This window comes from Crocuta crocuta, unplaced genomic scaffold (assembly GCF_008692635.1).
Source record: "Crocuta crocuta isolate KB4526 unplaced genomic scaffold, BGI_CrCroc_1.0 scaffold59, whole genome shotgun sequence".
Lineage (NCBI taxonomy): Eukaryota > Metazoa > Chordata > Mammalia > Carnivora > Hyaenidae > Crocuta > Crocuta crocuta.
Window position 1 is genome coordinate 5,243,922 of NW_027551578.1, and position 17,813 is coordinate 5,261,734.

The window sequence follows — 17,813 nt, forward strand, 5'->3', positions numbered from 1 at the left end:
TTAGACCGATTTCTCCCTAAAGTTATTTTGTCAAACGCAATATGTCAAGAAGCACTTCCAAGGTGGAGGTGGGGAAAGGGTTTTGATGTCGGATCAGTTTAGCATCTATAGCAAATCATAGTTCCTTCTTAAAAATCTGCTATGATCTCAGAGCATCAAAGCTCTCCAGATGTCCACCACGATATCTGTTTTAACTTTGCTATAGCCTAGAGCTTCCCAAGTCGGAATGCTTTTTTTGAAGGTACAATTGTTTTTTGTTTAAGTGCCTTTATTTTTCATAATCTGTACATCCAACGGGGGTCTCGAACTCACTACACTGAGATCGAGGGTCACATACTCTTCTGACAGAGCCAGCCAGGTGCCCTAAAATTATAATTCTTAATAATAAATCCTGTCTTCTTGGAACACGCTTTGGAAACAGTAGGGTGAGCAAAATGGAGACAGGTATTCTGAGAATGTAAAGATGCCTGCGGGCCGAGCCTTGGGGAGCGCAGGATTCAGAGGGCTGGAGTCGAGAACACGAGTGTGTCCCAAGCAGGGGCAAGGGGGGACTCCTGTGCCCAGACCTGGGCCATGGAGGTGGAGAACACGAGGGGCCAGACTGCTCAGAGATAATCTCTCACGGATATGTGTCAGAGGAAGGCTGGTCCTCAGGGAAAGATTGTTATCTCTGTGTCCATGAAGGACCCGAGGTCTCAGTATCCTGTTGTAGAACAAGGAATGGTAGCCAGAACACCTGGCCCTTGGCGTTTGGGGCCCCGCGATCACCTCCCAGCAGAACTTGAAAGCCCACGATGCCTCCTTGGCGTGCGCCACGCGTCAATGGGGTAAGAGCCGGGATGGTGCGCGCAATGTCAGCCTCAGGCCCCCAGATGGCGCACGGAACCCACGGTGCACGGGCCCCCGTCTTCGGTCTGTCCCAGCGCTGGCCCAAGGCCCGTAGGAAATGTGTTACTGTGTCTCCTCTTGCCCAGCGGCCTGCAAGGTTTTCACTCTTTCCAAAGCTCATCTGTAGAGAAACATGTGAAACACCATATTGTACAGCTGTGCTTTTCTCTCCTTTTGCTCTTGGGGACAGGCCATCGGTGCTTCCCCTTGTCTGAAGAGGCTCAGAGCCCAGGGTCCTCACGCATATTCTCACCGGAACAAGAAGTGGGGAAATACTTAGCTTCCATTTTGAAACCCGCAATCTTGATGAAATGCAATTGCTGGGGGGAGGGAAATATCTCCGGGATTGTTTATTAGGGCAACCGCATTTCTGGCCTGAAAACAGACGGCAAACACTTCGCTACTCTGGTATTCTGACTGTGAACACAGTGGGGTGTAAGGTTTTTACGTAATCCCAAACCTCAGCCGGGAAGAGTTAATGATGTTACTCATGCCACCAGGGCATGAAAGGAAAGCTTGCATTTTTGGGTGGTTATTGCTTGCCCAGAGCGGTGGAATGAGCCATGAGGCTGAAAGCCAAGGGACTTGGGCCACCCATGCAGTGAAATAATCCCTGAGAAATGTACTGCTTGGAGTGGAAATGAAAGTAAAGTGAACAGTCATTCAGGGCATTTACTAAATATTACTGACAGTCATTCAGTCTCAAGTTTGCTTGATGATCCACACTGCGCATCTCAGATTCGAGATCTATTACATAGATCACAGGAAATGATTGGCATTAAGCAGTTGGAACACTGTTTTCGTCAAGCTCTGGGTCGTAAGCAGTGAGCTCTGTTCTTGTTTTGAGTTCCAACAGGAATGAATAATTAATAACCTAGTTTTTGAATGGAAAGTACATTTCAATGGATGGGTGACGCTTTCAGAAGGGCCTCTGAGGGTTTCTGTTTATTTCCTTCTTTTTCTCTCTTTCTGCAGTGGGGCCCTGGATGAGAAGAAAGAAGCAATATTCAAATGTGTGATGGCCTCTGTCTTTGACCCATGGGAGATGCATGTGAATTAAGACAAGTGGAATCTAAGGCCGACATCGGACATCGCGTCTACAACAGGCTAGGCACTCTCGTCCACGCCTCGTAAGTACTTTCTTGATCTTTGTGGCAACAATTTGGTAGTTGGCATTGGCCCAGTTTCTCAGATGAGGTAATGAAGCTCAGAGAGGTTCAAAGATTTGCCCGAAGTCACACAGCTAGTAGGTTTGGCAGCCGGGACTTGCAACCAGGTATGCCTGACTTCAAAGCCTGACTTCAAACCTGGGTTCATTCTCCTAGACTCCCAGGACCTCCAAGTCGGGACTGAGCTGGGAGGCCATTTAGGTGAACCCTCGAAATAATGTAGGCATTCTTCTGGTGTTCTCCTTCAGAAGCTGAAAGCCAAACAGTTTATAAATGTGCTTGGTGAGCCTAAAAAGAAATAAGAGCAATGCTTCAGAACGCAGACAGAGGGCAACATATAAATGTGGGTTGGGGCGGGATGGCCACAGTATCCTGAAGCTGTGTGTGCTGTATGTAAGGACTCAGGGGAATGCTCAAAGCACTCTGCCCCCTCACTCCCACCCCCCCCGCCCCCACGTCCCAGAAAGATACGTCGTGGTCAGAAGCACCCTCTTCATATGAGAGCAAGTCAACTAAGTGGAGTGGGGGTGGGTGAGCGGCTTCAGGCCACACACATGGGTGGAAGGGCCAGAAATAGAACTTCACGTCGTGGGCCTCGCTGGTGCCTCCATGTTGCTCGTCCTTGCCACCTCACACATCTCTTGCCATGACTCGCTCAGTGCGAATTCGGTGAGGAAACCCAAAACCAGGTTTCAGTTTTCATTACATACCGGAAACTTGGCCTCAGATCACTAAAAAGTTCACTGTGGTTTGTGAACCTTGTGAGCCGAAGGAGCCAGGCTTCTGCCATGTCTCTGCCCCCACCGGTGCCCGCGGGGATTTATGGGGGTGATCGGGAACCGGGGGCCAAGGTGCCTGCACGGCCGTTCCAGGGCGCACGCCGGCCTGGCCTGACACGGGCCGTCGGGAGCCTCTGCAAATCACGGCCGCTGCTGCGGAGTTCTGTCGGAGCTCCAGGCGGGGAATGGCTTTCGGGGGCGAAACAGAAAAGGAGGGAGTGATTTAGGAGGTGTGCATATTCATTTGCAAATGAAGTTATGGAAGTTGCCAGTGAGATTTATATTGGTAATTACGTGATAATGGCTGTGCGAGGCTGCTTGAGTTGGATTTCCTGCAAAATAACGGAGTCCCTTTTGAGACACGTCTTCTTGTTGCGCATTTTCAGAAACAATTTCAGTTTCTACAGTACTTTCTGCTAACTAGTAGCTCCTCAAAGCACCCTTGTAAGGCAAGCCACCGGGGGAGCCCCCTGGCGCATTCCCCAAAGATTGTCCGTCTCTATGCGGGGCATTGATCAGATCTCCCTGACTCTTGTCCCAGAGTCACAGGGGAAGGACGAGAAGGTGCCCTTCGAAGGGCATGGCCAAGTGGAGAATGTTCTGTTTTGTTTTAAATCCTCAAGATCCTAAGGGTGGGGGTGCCTGGGTGGCTCAGTTGGTTAAGCGTCCGACCCGGGTTCTGTTCAGGTCATGATCTCATGGCTCGTGGGTTTGAGCCCCACATCAGGCTCTGTGCTGACAGTGCACAGCCTGCTTGGGATTCTCTCTCTCTGCTCCCACCTGCTTGCACGCACTCTCTCTCTCTTTCAAAATAAATAAATAAGTGAAAAATAAATAAATCCTCAAGATCCTTTAAAGAACCAGCCTGAAGTGACCCAGTTTAATTAAGAAAACCAAGGAAATCATGAAGAAACCAGGTATGAAGACCATGAAAAGACCTTGCAAGAATTCCAGTCCAAACTGCTATGTAAACAAGTGATGGCCTCCCTTCCCATGCAGGCTGTCCGGGGCGGGGGGTGGGGAGGGGGCTAGAATATCTGCAAGGGTGGGAGAAAGGAATAAATGAGAAAAGCATCTGGGTCAAATCCAGACTGGCTAATTAGTCCTTGATTAATTAATAGCCACTTCCTCCTTACATATATTGTTGTATATTTTGAAAGAGAGAAGACACACTTAACTTCTTAGGTGCGCTGTAAAGAGTTACCTCTCTTAGAAAGTCATGGGGTTGCGGTTTTCTTATTTTCCTCTTTCCTTTAATGGTGGAAGTCTAAATAAATATTCAGTCCTAGGATGAAGCCCGTAGCAAACACTTCGTGCAATACTTTACTGGTTTCTACATTCAGGGTGCAGCTCGCTTAATGGGCAGTGCTGAAAAGCTTGGCTTCTTTTCATGTTTGTCCTCTTTCAGGGTTTTTAGAATACTCTTTCAATTCTTTCGGTGATAGGAGAGAGAGCTCAAGGGCTTGGACGTCTGTGAGCGGACTGACAGGTTTTCAAAATTATGGTGCACGTTGATTCAGTGAAAGAAGTAAGCGCTGACTTTTCCCTTTGCGTCTTTGGCATTGGAATCTGCAGCCGCCATCTATAAATACAGTAGGGGATTCGGTGAGGCACAAAAGCGCGGCGCTGGTCCGCATCAGATGCGCGCTCGGCATCTTTCTGGTTGGAGGGGAAGAAAGTGCCCAACACGAGGCACCATCAGGAGTTCAGAGGGGGCCTCTTTCAGATGCTCTGGCAAGACGAGGGAAGTTCAAAGACAAGAGGAGGTGGGCTTGCTGGGTCCTGAAGCAATCCTACGACCAAGGCCACAGGAGACAGAAGAAAGGGGGCTCCAGGAATCAAAGCTCTGCCCGGCCTGCTGATGCCCTGTCGATCCTGAGAGGTCGCTGGGAGAGGCAAGTCAGAGGGGCGAGTGCTAAACAAGGGATTCCGAACGTGCTCATTTACTCAAGAGGATTCTTTCTTGTCCTCAGAGTATGGAAAGAAAAATAGTTAATCAAATGTCTAAAGGTGTGACATGCTAGTAACGCAGCATATGTATAGACACACATAAATATATACATATATACACACAAATATATACATATATACATATACACACACATACACCCACATAAATATATACACATATATACACACACATATAGACCCACATACACACATATATAGACACACATAAATATATACACATATATAAATACACACAAATATATACATATATACATATACACATACATATACACCCACATAAATATATACACATATATACACACAAATATAGACCCACATAAATATATACACATATATACAAACATATATAGACACACATAAATATATACACACATACACACAAATATATACATATATACACATATACACACACATACACCCACATAAATATATACACATATATACACACACATATAGACCCACATACACACATATATAGACACACATAAATATATACACATATATACATACACACAAATATATACATATATACATATACACATACATATACACCCACATAAATATATACACATATATACACACAAATATAGACCCACATAAATATATACACATATATACAAACATATATAGACACACATAAATATATACACACATACACACAAATATATACATATATATACATATACACACACATACACCCACATGAATATATACACATATACACACACAAATATATACATATATATATACATACACACACCTACATAACACCCACATAAATATATACACATACATACATATACACACACACATACACCCACACAAATATATACACATATATACACACATATATAGACACACATAAATATATACACATACATACACACAAATATATACATGTATACATATACACATACATATACACCCACATAAATATATACACATATATAGACACACATAAATATATACACATATATACATATAAACACACATATATACATACATACACACATATATACATATATAGACACACATAAATATATACACATATGTACACATATAGACACACATAAATATACATATATACACACACATACATATACAGACCTACATAAATATATATACACACACATACATATATAGACCCACATAAATATATACACATATATACATATTCACACATATTTATAGACACACAAATATATACATATATACACATCTATACACACATATATAGACCCACATAAATATATATACATATATGCACACATATATACATATATAGACCCACATAAATATATACATACTTAAGGCCTATACATATATATGTACACACACACATATACACACATGTACATACCATATATATACACACTTAGGGCTTATACATATATACACACATGTATACACACAGACACACATATAATACATGTACACATGTAACATATATATACACGTATATATAATTAGCACCTATGNTTTGAAGCTGGCTGTTTGCTAGGGTTTCCAGAGATGAACCGAATTGTCATATTATGTTTAGTATAACTCGTTACCTTTTTCTTCTCTTACTTGGCTACTTCTGGTGCTTCCCCAAAGATGTTAGTTTTAAAAATTCACCGCCAATCTCCAAAACCTAAGGAAAAGCCCAAAATCTTGGTATTAAAAGACTGTAAAGCCCAGTTATCTCTCAGACTTGCCCAAAGACACAGAGGACAGGAGGGAAAGCTGTCAAGCGGGCGTCTGAACGCGCCAGGGCACAGAAGTGCGAGCCACCGTCGGAGGCTTGCTGCGTGCTAGACGCGCCCTCCAGCACTGCGCACCCGTGAGGCTCTCAATACGGAATAAGTGAAGAGCCAGCCAGACGGGCTCGCTGTGATTTCAGCGTGGGCTCCTCTTTTCCCTCACCCCTCTGCCCCCACTGCCTTTCACTACATCATCGAAGATTTAAATATCCGCTTTTCCCTCCCTCCTCCCAAATTTCCCTCCTTTTCTGTGCCTCCCCCCACCCCTGCCGTACCTGCAAGATAGCTTTACCCATCCACCTGTAACAGGAAAGAGGTGCGAGAGAGCTGACCCCCAGTGACGGGCTGGGCCGCCCTGGCTCAGTCCCTGCATCCCTTGACCTCAGCTCCCTCACCACTCAGATCTCACTCTCAGGAGGAGTGTTCAGCAGTGTCCCTGGAGAAGACACGTTGAAGTCCTAACCCCCCATACCTGCAAATGTGGCCTTATATGCAAAAAGGGTCTTTGCAGATGTAGTCTAGTTAAGATGAGGTCGTGCAGGAGGAGCGTGGGCCCGTAATAAAGCGTGACTCGCGTCCTTGTAAGGGAGGAGGACACCCACCAGAAGTACCGCAGACACAGGCAAGGACGTTACAGCACCAGAAGCCAGACGAGGCGAGGAAGAACCCTCCAGAGGCTGCAGAGAAAGCAAGGCCCTGGTGACATCCTGATTTCTGACTTTCAGCTTCCAGAATCAAAAGGCAACAGTTTTGATTGTCAAAGCCACCCAGTTTGCGGCACTTTGTCCCAGCAGCCCTGGCCACCTAACACAGGGCGCTGGGGGGGGAGTGGTTGAAAACCCTGGGCTTTGAGATCCGATCTGAATTGGAGTCCAGGTGGAATGACCTCCTAGCTCCTGATCTGGGGCAAATTTCTCACTGCGCCTCATTGTCTCCGGAGACCTAAGTGGCTTATGCAAGGGAGACTGTAGGACGTACACACACCTGCTTCTTCCTCATTCCCTCTCGCTGCCTCTCTCCCTCCCTCCAGACCTCCTCTACTCTTCCAGTCTTCCAAACGTGGCCTCTTACAGCTTCAGCCCCTAACTCTTACCCCAATGGGCTGTGCTCGGAGAACGGGGGCCACCATGGCTTCCTACACTTGTCAAGAAAGGTTGACAAGCTGAGGCGAAGGCACAGGACACAATATGTAGAGTTACTCTGAGATCCGTGGTAAACATAAGGGAGCACTGTTTTTGTCTGAGTCTGTCACATCCCGGTGAGGACTTCCTGTCCGTCCTCGTGGCTCTGACACCCTCAGCTCTCCCCTAGCCCTTCCCGCGTCTTCCTTCCCATCTTCCCACCCTCCACCTGGATCCATCCCAGGCCTCACGTCCTCGTTTGAGACTCTCCTCCCTCCAGAAGGTTCCCCAGCTACCGGCATCTGCTCATGTCCCTTCCTTTTTGAATCCCTATTAGCCTTATGGTTATTTTCATGTAGCTTCTAGATGGTCCCTGGCTTAGATTCTAGGCAACCTGTAGGCAGGAAGCCTGCCTTATTGCGCTCTCGGCTTGCCGGGGCCATTCGGCCCATTTTCAGGCATCAGGGGGTCGTGGCAGCCACCCTGGTCGGGTCACAGCCTTCTCTGCTCTTCAGAAGGCTGTCTCCTGGCTCACCGGGGACTCTGGAGGCAGGACGCAAGCCCGTGTACCTGCAAACCACGAGGACGTGCGGCAGAGTGACCATACTTCTGGGCCCTGGAGCTGTCGCTCCACGAAGACTTGGCAAAGCGACCGATTCACCTTTCTGCACCCCACTTCCACTCCAGGCTCGCAGGGTTTCTGTCTCCCCGAGAAACCGGGTCCGGGAAAGCTACTCTCTTATCTACACCGGCCGGGGCAGCGTCTCCGGCCGTCTCCTACCTTCGCCCAGGGTTTGTCTCACTCCGGAAGCCCCAGCCAGCAGGATGGGGCCCCTGGGCTGCTCCAGACACGGGGTCAAACTGGGAGATGTGACAGAAAAGCTCCGTTAGGAGGGCAGCGAATCAGGACCTTTGTCAAGAGGAGACAAAGCCTTGCCTGGGAGGGCCCTTCTCAGAGGCCGAGACACAGCTGAGCAGGTCGGGCCCTTCAGAGACTTTCAAGCCCCAGAAGGCGACAAGGCCCGTCTCCAAGTGTAACTTGATATAAGACAACACTAAACACGAATCCCAAACTGTTCAGGTATGCCGAAATTAAAATAGCTTCTTGCTAGGGTTTTTTTTTTTTTTTTTGTGAATGAAATTCTAAGTATGTTCACTGAAGCTGGACTTTTGTTTTCTTCCTTCCTCTCTTTGTCCATTTCTTCCTTCTTCCCCCTTTACCTGCTTCCTCTTTCTTTTTGTCCTGTTTGCAATTTCCCTGAGCAAGAGCATAAGCGACTTATGGAGAATGGGGAACAAGTATTCCTCCATTACCGAGAGCGCTCCCAGCTTGGAGGCTCCGAGAGCCTATGAAATGACTTGATCAAGAGAGAGCAAATCTGGGCTTTGAAGTCCGACATTCCTGGTGCCAACTCCTAGCTCTCATGTTTACTCGCTGCGTGACCTCGGGCAAGCTACTTAACCTCTCTGAGCCGAGGTTCGTCATCGGAAAATCTAGGCCAGTGCCAACTACCAATGAACTGCTGTGAAGATAAACTGAAAAAATATTTATGAAACACCCGGCAAGCTGACAATGGAAGAATGGGTCAGAAAACCTCCCGCCGGAGAAGCTGGGAGGAGGCCTACCTGAGCAGAGCGGAGGCTGCACGCAACGGTGTGGTGTGCGGGGCGGGGCGTGGGGCGGGGCGTGTGGTGTGGGCGTGGCGTGTGATGTGGGCGTGGCGTGGGCGTGGCGTGCGAGGACTCCGAGGCTAAGCTGCAAGTCCCCTTTGCCTAGGGGATTCAGCTGTGTTGCTTAGAGGAGCCACTAGGCTCAGCTCATTTCCCAGGGGCTGGCCCTGCTTCTGCTCTCTCTGTCCTTTCTGTGCCCGTGGCTTCTTGTGAACAACCCAGGTCTGCACCTGGGACCTNATTCATCCCCCTCCCCCCCCCAATCTGGACTTTCTGACCGTCGTTCCTTTTTATTATTTCATTAACTCCACGAATAGTTTTGGGGGTTCCGCAGGGTGCCAGGTGCTCCCGGACCCTCAGCACTTGTCCATCTGTCCCAGGATCCTGCAGCTTTCCATCAGCTCCGGAGTGACCCCCCCCACACTCAGGACTGTCCCTCCCTTCCTGAAGGCTGGCTCTGCTGCAGGGCCCCTTAACCCCCTGCCAGCCCCAAGTTCTGACACTCTGCGGATCTGCGGATAGTTGTTGATTAAATGAACACATAGAAAAGGATTTTTTTTAATTACCACCCCTTCCAGATTCCCCAGCCCCCTTTCACACTGATGTAATCCAAATTACCCTGCACTATGATGAGTTAAACGCTAGCAGCTTGGTGATTGTGCATAAGCAGTTTCTAGCTCTCAGGCAGCCATTATCCGCACCTCTGTGAGGTTCTGATTTTCAAGTATCCTTAGGGCTTAAAAATGCTAATGGTGGCTCTCTTCCTATAACTATAATAATACTTAGCACTTGTGTCCTGCCACATAAAATCAGTTCAAGTGCGCCCACACCCCCTGGTGAGGTAGGTCCCTTATTAGCGCTCTGTCGTCAATGAGCAGCTAAGGGGTGACCCGGTTTGGCTAAGGCCTTTGATCTGAAGCAGTCCCGCCCACTCCTGCCCTGGAGGTATAGGCTGTCCCCTGAGAGTGTAAACGTGCGGCACCGTTCTGGGACCCCAGCCCCCCAAGGATCTGAGCAGGAGGGTGGCAAACGCCCTGTCGGAGACATTACGGAACAATCATCTGTATATGCAATTAGGCATGTAAATTGTGAAAATTGGGTTACGGTTCTACTGCCTGTCAAAACAGCAGCTTCTCCAACAGCGTCAAGAAGTTGGTGGCCTGTGAGAGAGGGTGAACAGGGTCCCCCGCCGTCCCAGGTTTAGAAAGCAAGCTGTCCAGAGCGGCATGGGTCCAAGGCATCCAGAACAGTCCAGGCAGCGGGGCAAAGCCGGCGATCCCCTTACCTGGCATGCCCTGCCCCCATTGTGTCCCCTCCCTACCATGTGGGCTGCAAGTGAAAAAAAACAAAAACACAAAAAACACACAAAAAAACTATATCCAGGGAAATAATGCACTAATGTACATAAGAATCCTTGCACGCATGTAAAACGCACGTTCGTAAGACAGGAGTCCGAGCTCTAAGGACCACAAGACAAGGCAAATAGCTCTTCTTCCAGCTGTACAAATGGTTCAGTGAATCTGTTCCACATTTCTCAAATATCTTCCTGAGCTTCTGTCTTACCTGTAGATTAGTTTTTCTCTGTTATTTAAGGCAGTATTCTTTTTTTTTTTTAAGGTTTTTGTTTATTTCTAGGAGAGAGAGAGAGACAGCGTGAGCAGGGGAGGGTCAGAGAGAGAGGGAATCACAGACTCTGAAACAGGCTCCAGGCTCTGAGCTGGCAGTCAGCACAGAGCCCGACGCGGGGCTCGAACCCACGAACTGCGAGATCATGACCCAAGTGAAAGTCGGACGTTTAACGGACTAAGCCACCCAGGCTCCCCAAGGCAGTATTCTAATAATGAAACAAACAGATGCATTTTGGACTGGAATGCATAGATTCCACGAACTGTAAAATTTTTTTTATTTTAATTTTTTAAAAATTTTTACTCTTTATTTTTGAGAGAGAGAGAGACAGAGTGCGAGCAGGGGAGAAGCAGAGACAGAGGGAGACACAGAATCCAAAGCAGGCTCCAGGCTCCGAGCTGTCAGAGCCCTATGCCGGGCTCAAACTCACAGACTGTTAAGATCATGACCTGAGCTCAAGTTGGACATGCAACCGACAGAGCCACCCAGGTGCTTCAGATTCCACAAACTTTTAAGAGAAAACACACATTTTCAAAGAAATCACGTGCTTCTGGCCAGAGAAACATATTTACATCTTTTGGGTCTTGGGCACTCCTAGGGGATCCACTTTGAAGATCACTGCATGAGTTTCCGCCATGGAAGGCAGAGAGTACAATCTCTGTTAGGGGTGGAGGTGGGAGCAGAGAGAGATAAAGGTCATGTCCTGGATGGCCCACTGGCAGCTTAGAGTGGTCTGAGCTCTTGGCCTGCGGCAGCTGAGCCCTGAAAGGTTAGGAGGTGAGCACCAGGGATAGGAGGAGCAGAGATGGAGAGAGGGGGAGGTGGAGTCCCCAGAGAGACCCCTGCTACCTCACAATGAAGCCGTAAAGCTCTACCCCAAGCCAACCTAGGTGCACTTCAAGACCACATCTTTTTCCCCCTGGAAGGAACTAGAAACGTTCTAGTCCAATCGCCTCCTTTTCCAGTCTGGGAAACTGAAGTTCAAAGCCTTTAAGTGACTTGCAAGAGGTCACATGCCAAATCAGTGCCAGAGTCCCTTTTTAATCTGAATGATGTTATCAAGAGTATTCATCAAGTTACAACGTGTATCAGCACGTAAAAGTAAGAGAGACAGGAAAGGGTAATCACAGACAGGAACAGAATCGTTTAGAAGCAAAGTATGAAAACCACAGTAAGGAAAAAGAATGGCTATAGTCAGGTCACCATTTTGACCCAAAAAGCCAATCAGTTCTCTATCGTCCCCATATTAGTTTCTAGGGTTTAAGGAGATTCGATGTAGCGTGAGCTGTATGGGGTTTTAGACCAACCAGGATTTAGGATTCCTGGTGTAGTCCTCAAAAACTTTATTGCACCATCTTATGTAAAAACAGAAAAAAATAAAAGTTCTGCTACCTGAATCCGCACTGCCTGACTTACTTGCCTACGGACTGGAAACCTCATCTCATTATAAAGATGGGAATCAGAGCTACGAAATGGCAAAACCAGTGTGTGGAGCAGGTGAATCTGGAGAGGTGGCCTTGGGGGTCAGGGAGGGGCTCTGCTCAGAGGTCGTGGCAGCCTTCCGTGGTCTCTTCGTGGTGGGGAGGACGGGGGTCTCCACTCCGGGAATCCACAGGCTGTGTCCTGCCGAGGATCAGCTATGTAGTCGTTCTTAGAAGCCTGTCTCCACCTCTGTGTCAAACAAAAATCCTAAGTGGCAAAAACTGGGTGCTCAGTGCAACTGGAGCAAGGAGGAAAATACATGTTCCAATTCTGAAACTGCCTGCTCATTATTCCGGGAACATTCTTCCTGTCAATCCTTTATTAATTATCCAGGGGAAGTGATTCTGTACAGCAACACACAGTGAAATGATTCATCTGACATAACTTCCTTCGTTTTTCGTCCAACTGAAACTATTCCAAAAGCCGCAACGAGGAATGAAGGGGAGAGAAAACCAAAGGGAATGTACTCCGAACACACACACAGCCGTGTCCTGAACTGAATTCCCCAGCAGAGCCACCGGCTTCAGCACCGGCACCGGAGAAGGTCTGTGTACCTTCCCTTCCCCAGATGTTTACCATCAATAATGGATTCTATGAATAAATTCTAATAAATGACTGAATACATTTTAACAGCTAGTGACTAAAATTGTGAGAACACAGCAGAGTCTTAAATATATATTTTAAGTGCGACAAATGATAAATATTGAAATTGTAAGCTTTCTAATATTATAGAGAAAAATTAAAAATTGGAAAAAAAAAAGTCGCTATAAGCATGGCGATGTGATGAACATGACATTGTGAAGGAAGTCCCACCACTGATTTAATGAACACATCCAACACCTCACCCATTCACTTGCTGTTTTAGTGAGGATATATTAATTCTACTCTCATAGCAACTTTCAAGTTTATTTATTTTGAGAGAGAGAGAGAGGGAGACAGAACACTCGGGGGAAGGGCAGAGAGAGAGGGAGAGAGAATCCCAAGCCGGTTCTATACTGTCACCGTAGAGCCCGACATGGGGCTTGAACTCACAAACTGCAAGATTATGACCTGAGCTGAAATCAAGAGTCGTAACAGACTGAGCCACCCAGGTGCCCTTAGCAAATTTCAATTATACAATACAATATTTTCAGCTATACTTACTGTGTTATATGTGAGATCCTCATATCCTTTTATTTTAAAGTGTTTATTTTGAGAGGGAGAGAGAACAAACAGAGGAGGGGCAGAGAGAGAGCAAGAAAATCCCAAGCACACTACACATCAGTGCAGAGCCTGATGCAGGGTTCGATCTAATGATCGTGAGATCATGACCTGAGCCAAAATCAAGAGTTGGTCTACCTGAGTGTCCAGGGATCCTCATATCCTATACGTCATATCACTAAAAAGTGCCTTTTTACCAACCTCTCCCCATTTCCCCCATGGGAATCACCATTCACCTCTCTGTTTGAGACCTAGTTTGCCTATTTGCTGGTTTGGTTTTAAAGATTCTACATATAAGTGATCCTAGTATATTTCACTTGGTATAATACCCCCCAGGCTTACCCATGCTGCAAAGGGCAGGATTCTTTAAAGGCTGAATAATATCCCATTGTGATACATCACATTTTCTTCAGTCATTCATCCATCAAAGGACATATAGGCTGTTCCCACACCTTGGCTGTTGGGAATTATGCTGCTGTGAACATTGGTGTGCAGATGTCCTTTTGAAGCAATGATTTTTGTTTTCTTTTGGATATATATCCAGAAATGCTATTGCTGGAGCATAGGGTAGTTCTATTTTTAATATTTTGAGGAACCTCCATACTGTTTTACACTGTGCCTGCTCCAATTACATTCCTACCAACAGTGCATGAGGGTTCCCTTTCCTCCACATCCTCGCTGGCATTTATTATCTCTCTTTTTTTTTCAGGTCTCCTAAATGTTATTAGTATTCCTTTCTTTTAGAAAAAAAATTTCTCTTATTTTTATTTTTTTAATTCCAGTATAATTAACGTACAGTGTTATATTAGCTTTAGGTGTACAATATAGATTCATGAATTCTATACACTACTAAATACTCAACATAAGTGTATTCTTAATCCCCTTCATCTATCTCCCCCCTCACCCTCCCACCGCCCCCCTGGTAACCATCAGTTTGCTCCCTGTAGTTAAGAGTATGTTTCTTGGTTTGTCTCTCTTTTTCTTTGTTCATTTGTTTTGATTCTTAAATTCCACATGAGTAAAATCATATGGTATTTGTCTGTCTCTGACTGATTTATTTAGCATTATACTTTCTAGATCCACCTGTGTTGTTGCAAATGGCAGGATTTCATTCTTTTTTATGGCTGAATAGTATTCCATCGTATACGTATCCCACATCTTCTTTATCCATTCCTCTATCGATGGACACTTGGGCTGTTTCCATAATTTGGCTCTCGTAAACAATGCTGCAATAAACATAGAGGTGCCTGTATCTTTTCAAATTAGTGCTTTCATATTCTTTAGGTACATACCCAGCAGCATCATCACTGGATCATATGTAATTCTATTTTTTGTTTTTTGAGGAACCTCCATACTGTTCTCCACAGTGGCTGCACTGATTTGCATTCCCACCAACAGTGCAAAAAGATACCTTTTTCTGTACATCCTTATGAACACTTGTTATTTCTTTTTTAAAATTTTTAATGTTTATTTACTTTTTGAGAGAGAAATAGAGCGTGAGTTGGGGAGGGGCAGAAAGAGAGCAGGAAACACAGAATCTGAAGCAGGCACCAGGCTTTGAGCTGTCAGCACAGAGTCCGACATGGGGCGTGAACTCGTGAACTGTGAGATGATGACCTGAGCCAAAGTTGGACTCACAACTGACTGAGCCACCCAGGCATCCCCAGAAGCTCTTTAATTTGATGGATCCCACTTGTTTATCTTTGTTTTTGTTGCCTTGCCTCTGCTTTCAGTGTCAAAAAAAATCATCGCCAAGACCAACATTAAGGAGCGTCTACCCTATGTTTTCTTCAATGAGCCTTATGTTTTCAGGTCTCACATTCGTGTCTTAAATATATATTGAGTTGATTTTTGTGTATGGTGGAAGATAAAGGTCCAATTTCATTCTTTTGCATGTGGATATTTAGTTTCCCCCCTACCAGTTATTGAAGAGACTGTCCTTTCCCCCTTGTAAATCCTCAGTTCCTTTGTTGAATAGTATTTGATTATATATGTGTGGGGGTTTATTTCTGAGCTGCCTGTTTGCTCCATTGACCTGTATGTCTGTTTTTATGCCAATGCCACACTGTTTTGATGAGTGTAGCCTTGTTGGAAATCAGGAAGTGCATTGCCTCTCTGTTAGGCTTTCTTCTATCCCAGGATTGCTTTGGTCTTTGGTGGTCCCATATGAATTTGAAGATTATTTTTCTTATTTCTTTGAAAAATGCCATTGGAATCTTGATAAGAATACTCCAGAATCTGTAGATAGTTTGGGTGGTACAGACATCTTAACAATATTAATTGTCCCAATTTACGAACGCAGATTATCTTTCCCTTTAGTTGTGTCTCCTTCCATTTCCTTTATCGATGTTCTGTAGTTCTCAGGGTATGGATATTTCACCCCCCTTGGTTAAATTCATTCGTAAGTATTTTATCTTTTTTGATGTTATTGTAAATAAGATTTTCTTAAGTTCTCTTTTTTATAGGTTGTGGTTAGTGCACAGAAATGCAGACAATTTCAGGCAGAGAAGGACAGAGACCATATGTTTGCACGTATAGGAGGATTAGGAGGAACTTAACGGAGGACNTTTTTTTTTTTTTTTTGGTGGAGCCTTTAGGGTTTTCTATATGTAATATCATGCCACCTGCAAACAGCCAATCTTACTTCTTCCTTTTTGACAAAAGTGTTCTTTTAAATGCACGGACTGAATTCAAGGAAAGGACATGAGTGAAAGAGGATGACACTGGGCCCGCACTCCAAGACTAAAAATACACTGCCCCTTAACCACAGTTGGTTGCTGGGTACATTGAGTTTCAGGAGCATTTAAAAAGAAGATTTCGTCAGTCACTCAAAGGCATGGATTTTAAATGCAATTACTGTATGTAATTAGCTGTTTCATCTTCAGTGCCAGTGAATTTGGAATTTAATCTCTGATTGCACAAAATAGAATACTAAGCAGTTCAGCCCACAGAAGGGCTGGCGTGGTTGTTTACCGGTAGCTGGATAATGCAGCCAAATTCCTTAGAGCCACCACGGACAAATGTTAGACAGAAGAGGAGGGAGACAAGGCACCGGCTCTTAACAGACACGTATTTTTAAACTCATGTTAAAGACACAGTTTGAGTGTCTTCTCTCTGAAGACTTAGCCCATGCTGGGCGGAGCCCATCACTCAGCCTCAAGGATAGCGCATACCACAGCCACCCGATTGTCTCTGCATTTGCTTTTCTTACAGGCTTATGAGCTCCTTGAAGGCAAGGACCATGTCTTATTAAGCTCTGCGGCTCTAACACAGAGCACCATGCCTGGCCCACCACAATGGTTAGTACATAAATGAAGGAGTGAGCCACCAATTAAATCAGCAAGGGCCAGTCTCACAAAAATAAGCAGTTTATTTAAACGTTTATTTTTTTTTTTTAGCTGCCCTTCAACTAACATCTTTCTTTAAGACGTGCATTTTGGGTTTTTAAAATTTCATTTTAAGTTCCAGTATAGTTGACATACAGGGTTATATTAATTTCAGGTGTACGGTACAGTGATGGAACACTTCGACCAGAGCTCATCATGACAGGTGCACTGCCTAATCCCCATCNCCCTAAAGGAAATAAGAAATGAACCATTCAAGTTATATTTACTTATCAATCCTTTTCCAAGATAAACTTTCAGCAAAACAGACAATTTTTCCATAGTCTGGGTGGTGCCCTGTCAGCCCTATAACAAAGTCCCATCATCACCATAGGAGAATTCACAGAACCTCAGACTTTCTGTGATACAGCCTCCGTCAGCCACCTGCCGGGTGGATGTCTGTGTGTAGACCGGACCAGCTCAGGGTTTCTGAAAGGAAATGAAGTCCCGATCCTCAAATTCAGATCACCAGTAAGTGACTAGGTAACAGTATTTGAAAATATATGAATAAAGATAGGCCATCAAGGTTAAGTGAGGAGTCAGGGTATCGACCTTAATTCTAAGTTTGGTTTGTGAAATATCTAGGAGGTTGTTGTCGTTGTTTTAATTTGAGAGAGAAGGAGGGGAGAGGGGCAAAGGGAGAGAGAAAGAGAAAGAATCCTAAGCAGCCTCCATGCTCAGCTGGGAGCCTGACGTGGGGCTTGATCTTAGGACCCCAGGATCGTGACCTGAGATGAAATCAAGAGTCGGGCACCCACCCCACTGAGCCACGCAGGTGCCC

General features: G+C 45.6%; 1 long non-coding RNA gene across 1 annotated transcript; it reads right to left on the minus strand.

The window, feature by feature from the left end:
* Nucleotides 1-313: 313 nt before the first annotated feature.
* On the minus strand, nucleotides 314-9,349 carry LOC144221215 (uncharacterized). Its single transcript, XR_013331988.1, has 4 exons — nucleotides 9,297-9,349; nucleotides 7,022-7,226; nucleotides 6,361-6,440; nucleotides 314-1,009 (listed from the first exon to the last, which is right to left on the minus strand). It is a non-coding gene; the product is annotated as an uncharacterized LOC144221215 (long non-coding RNA).
* Nucleotides 9,350-17,813: the final 8,464 nt, after the last annotated feature.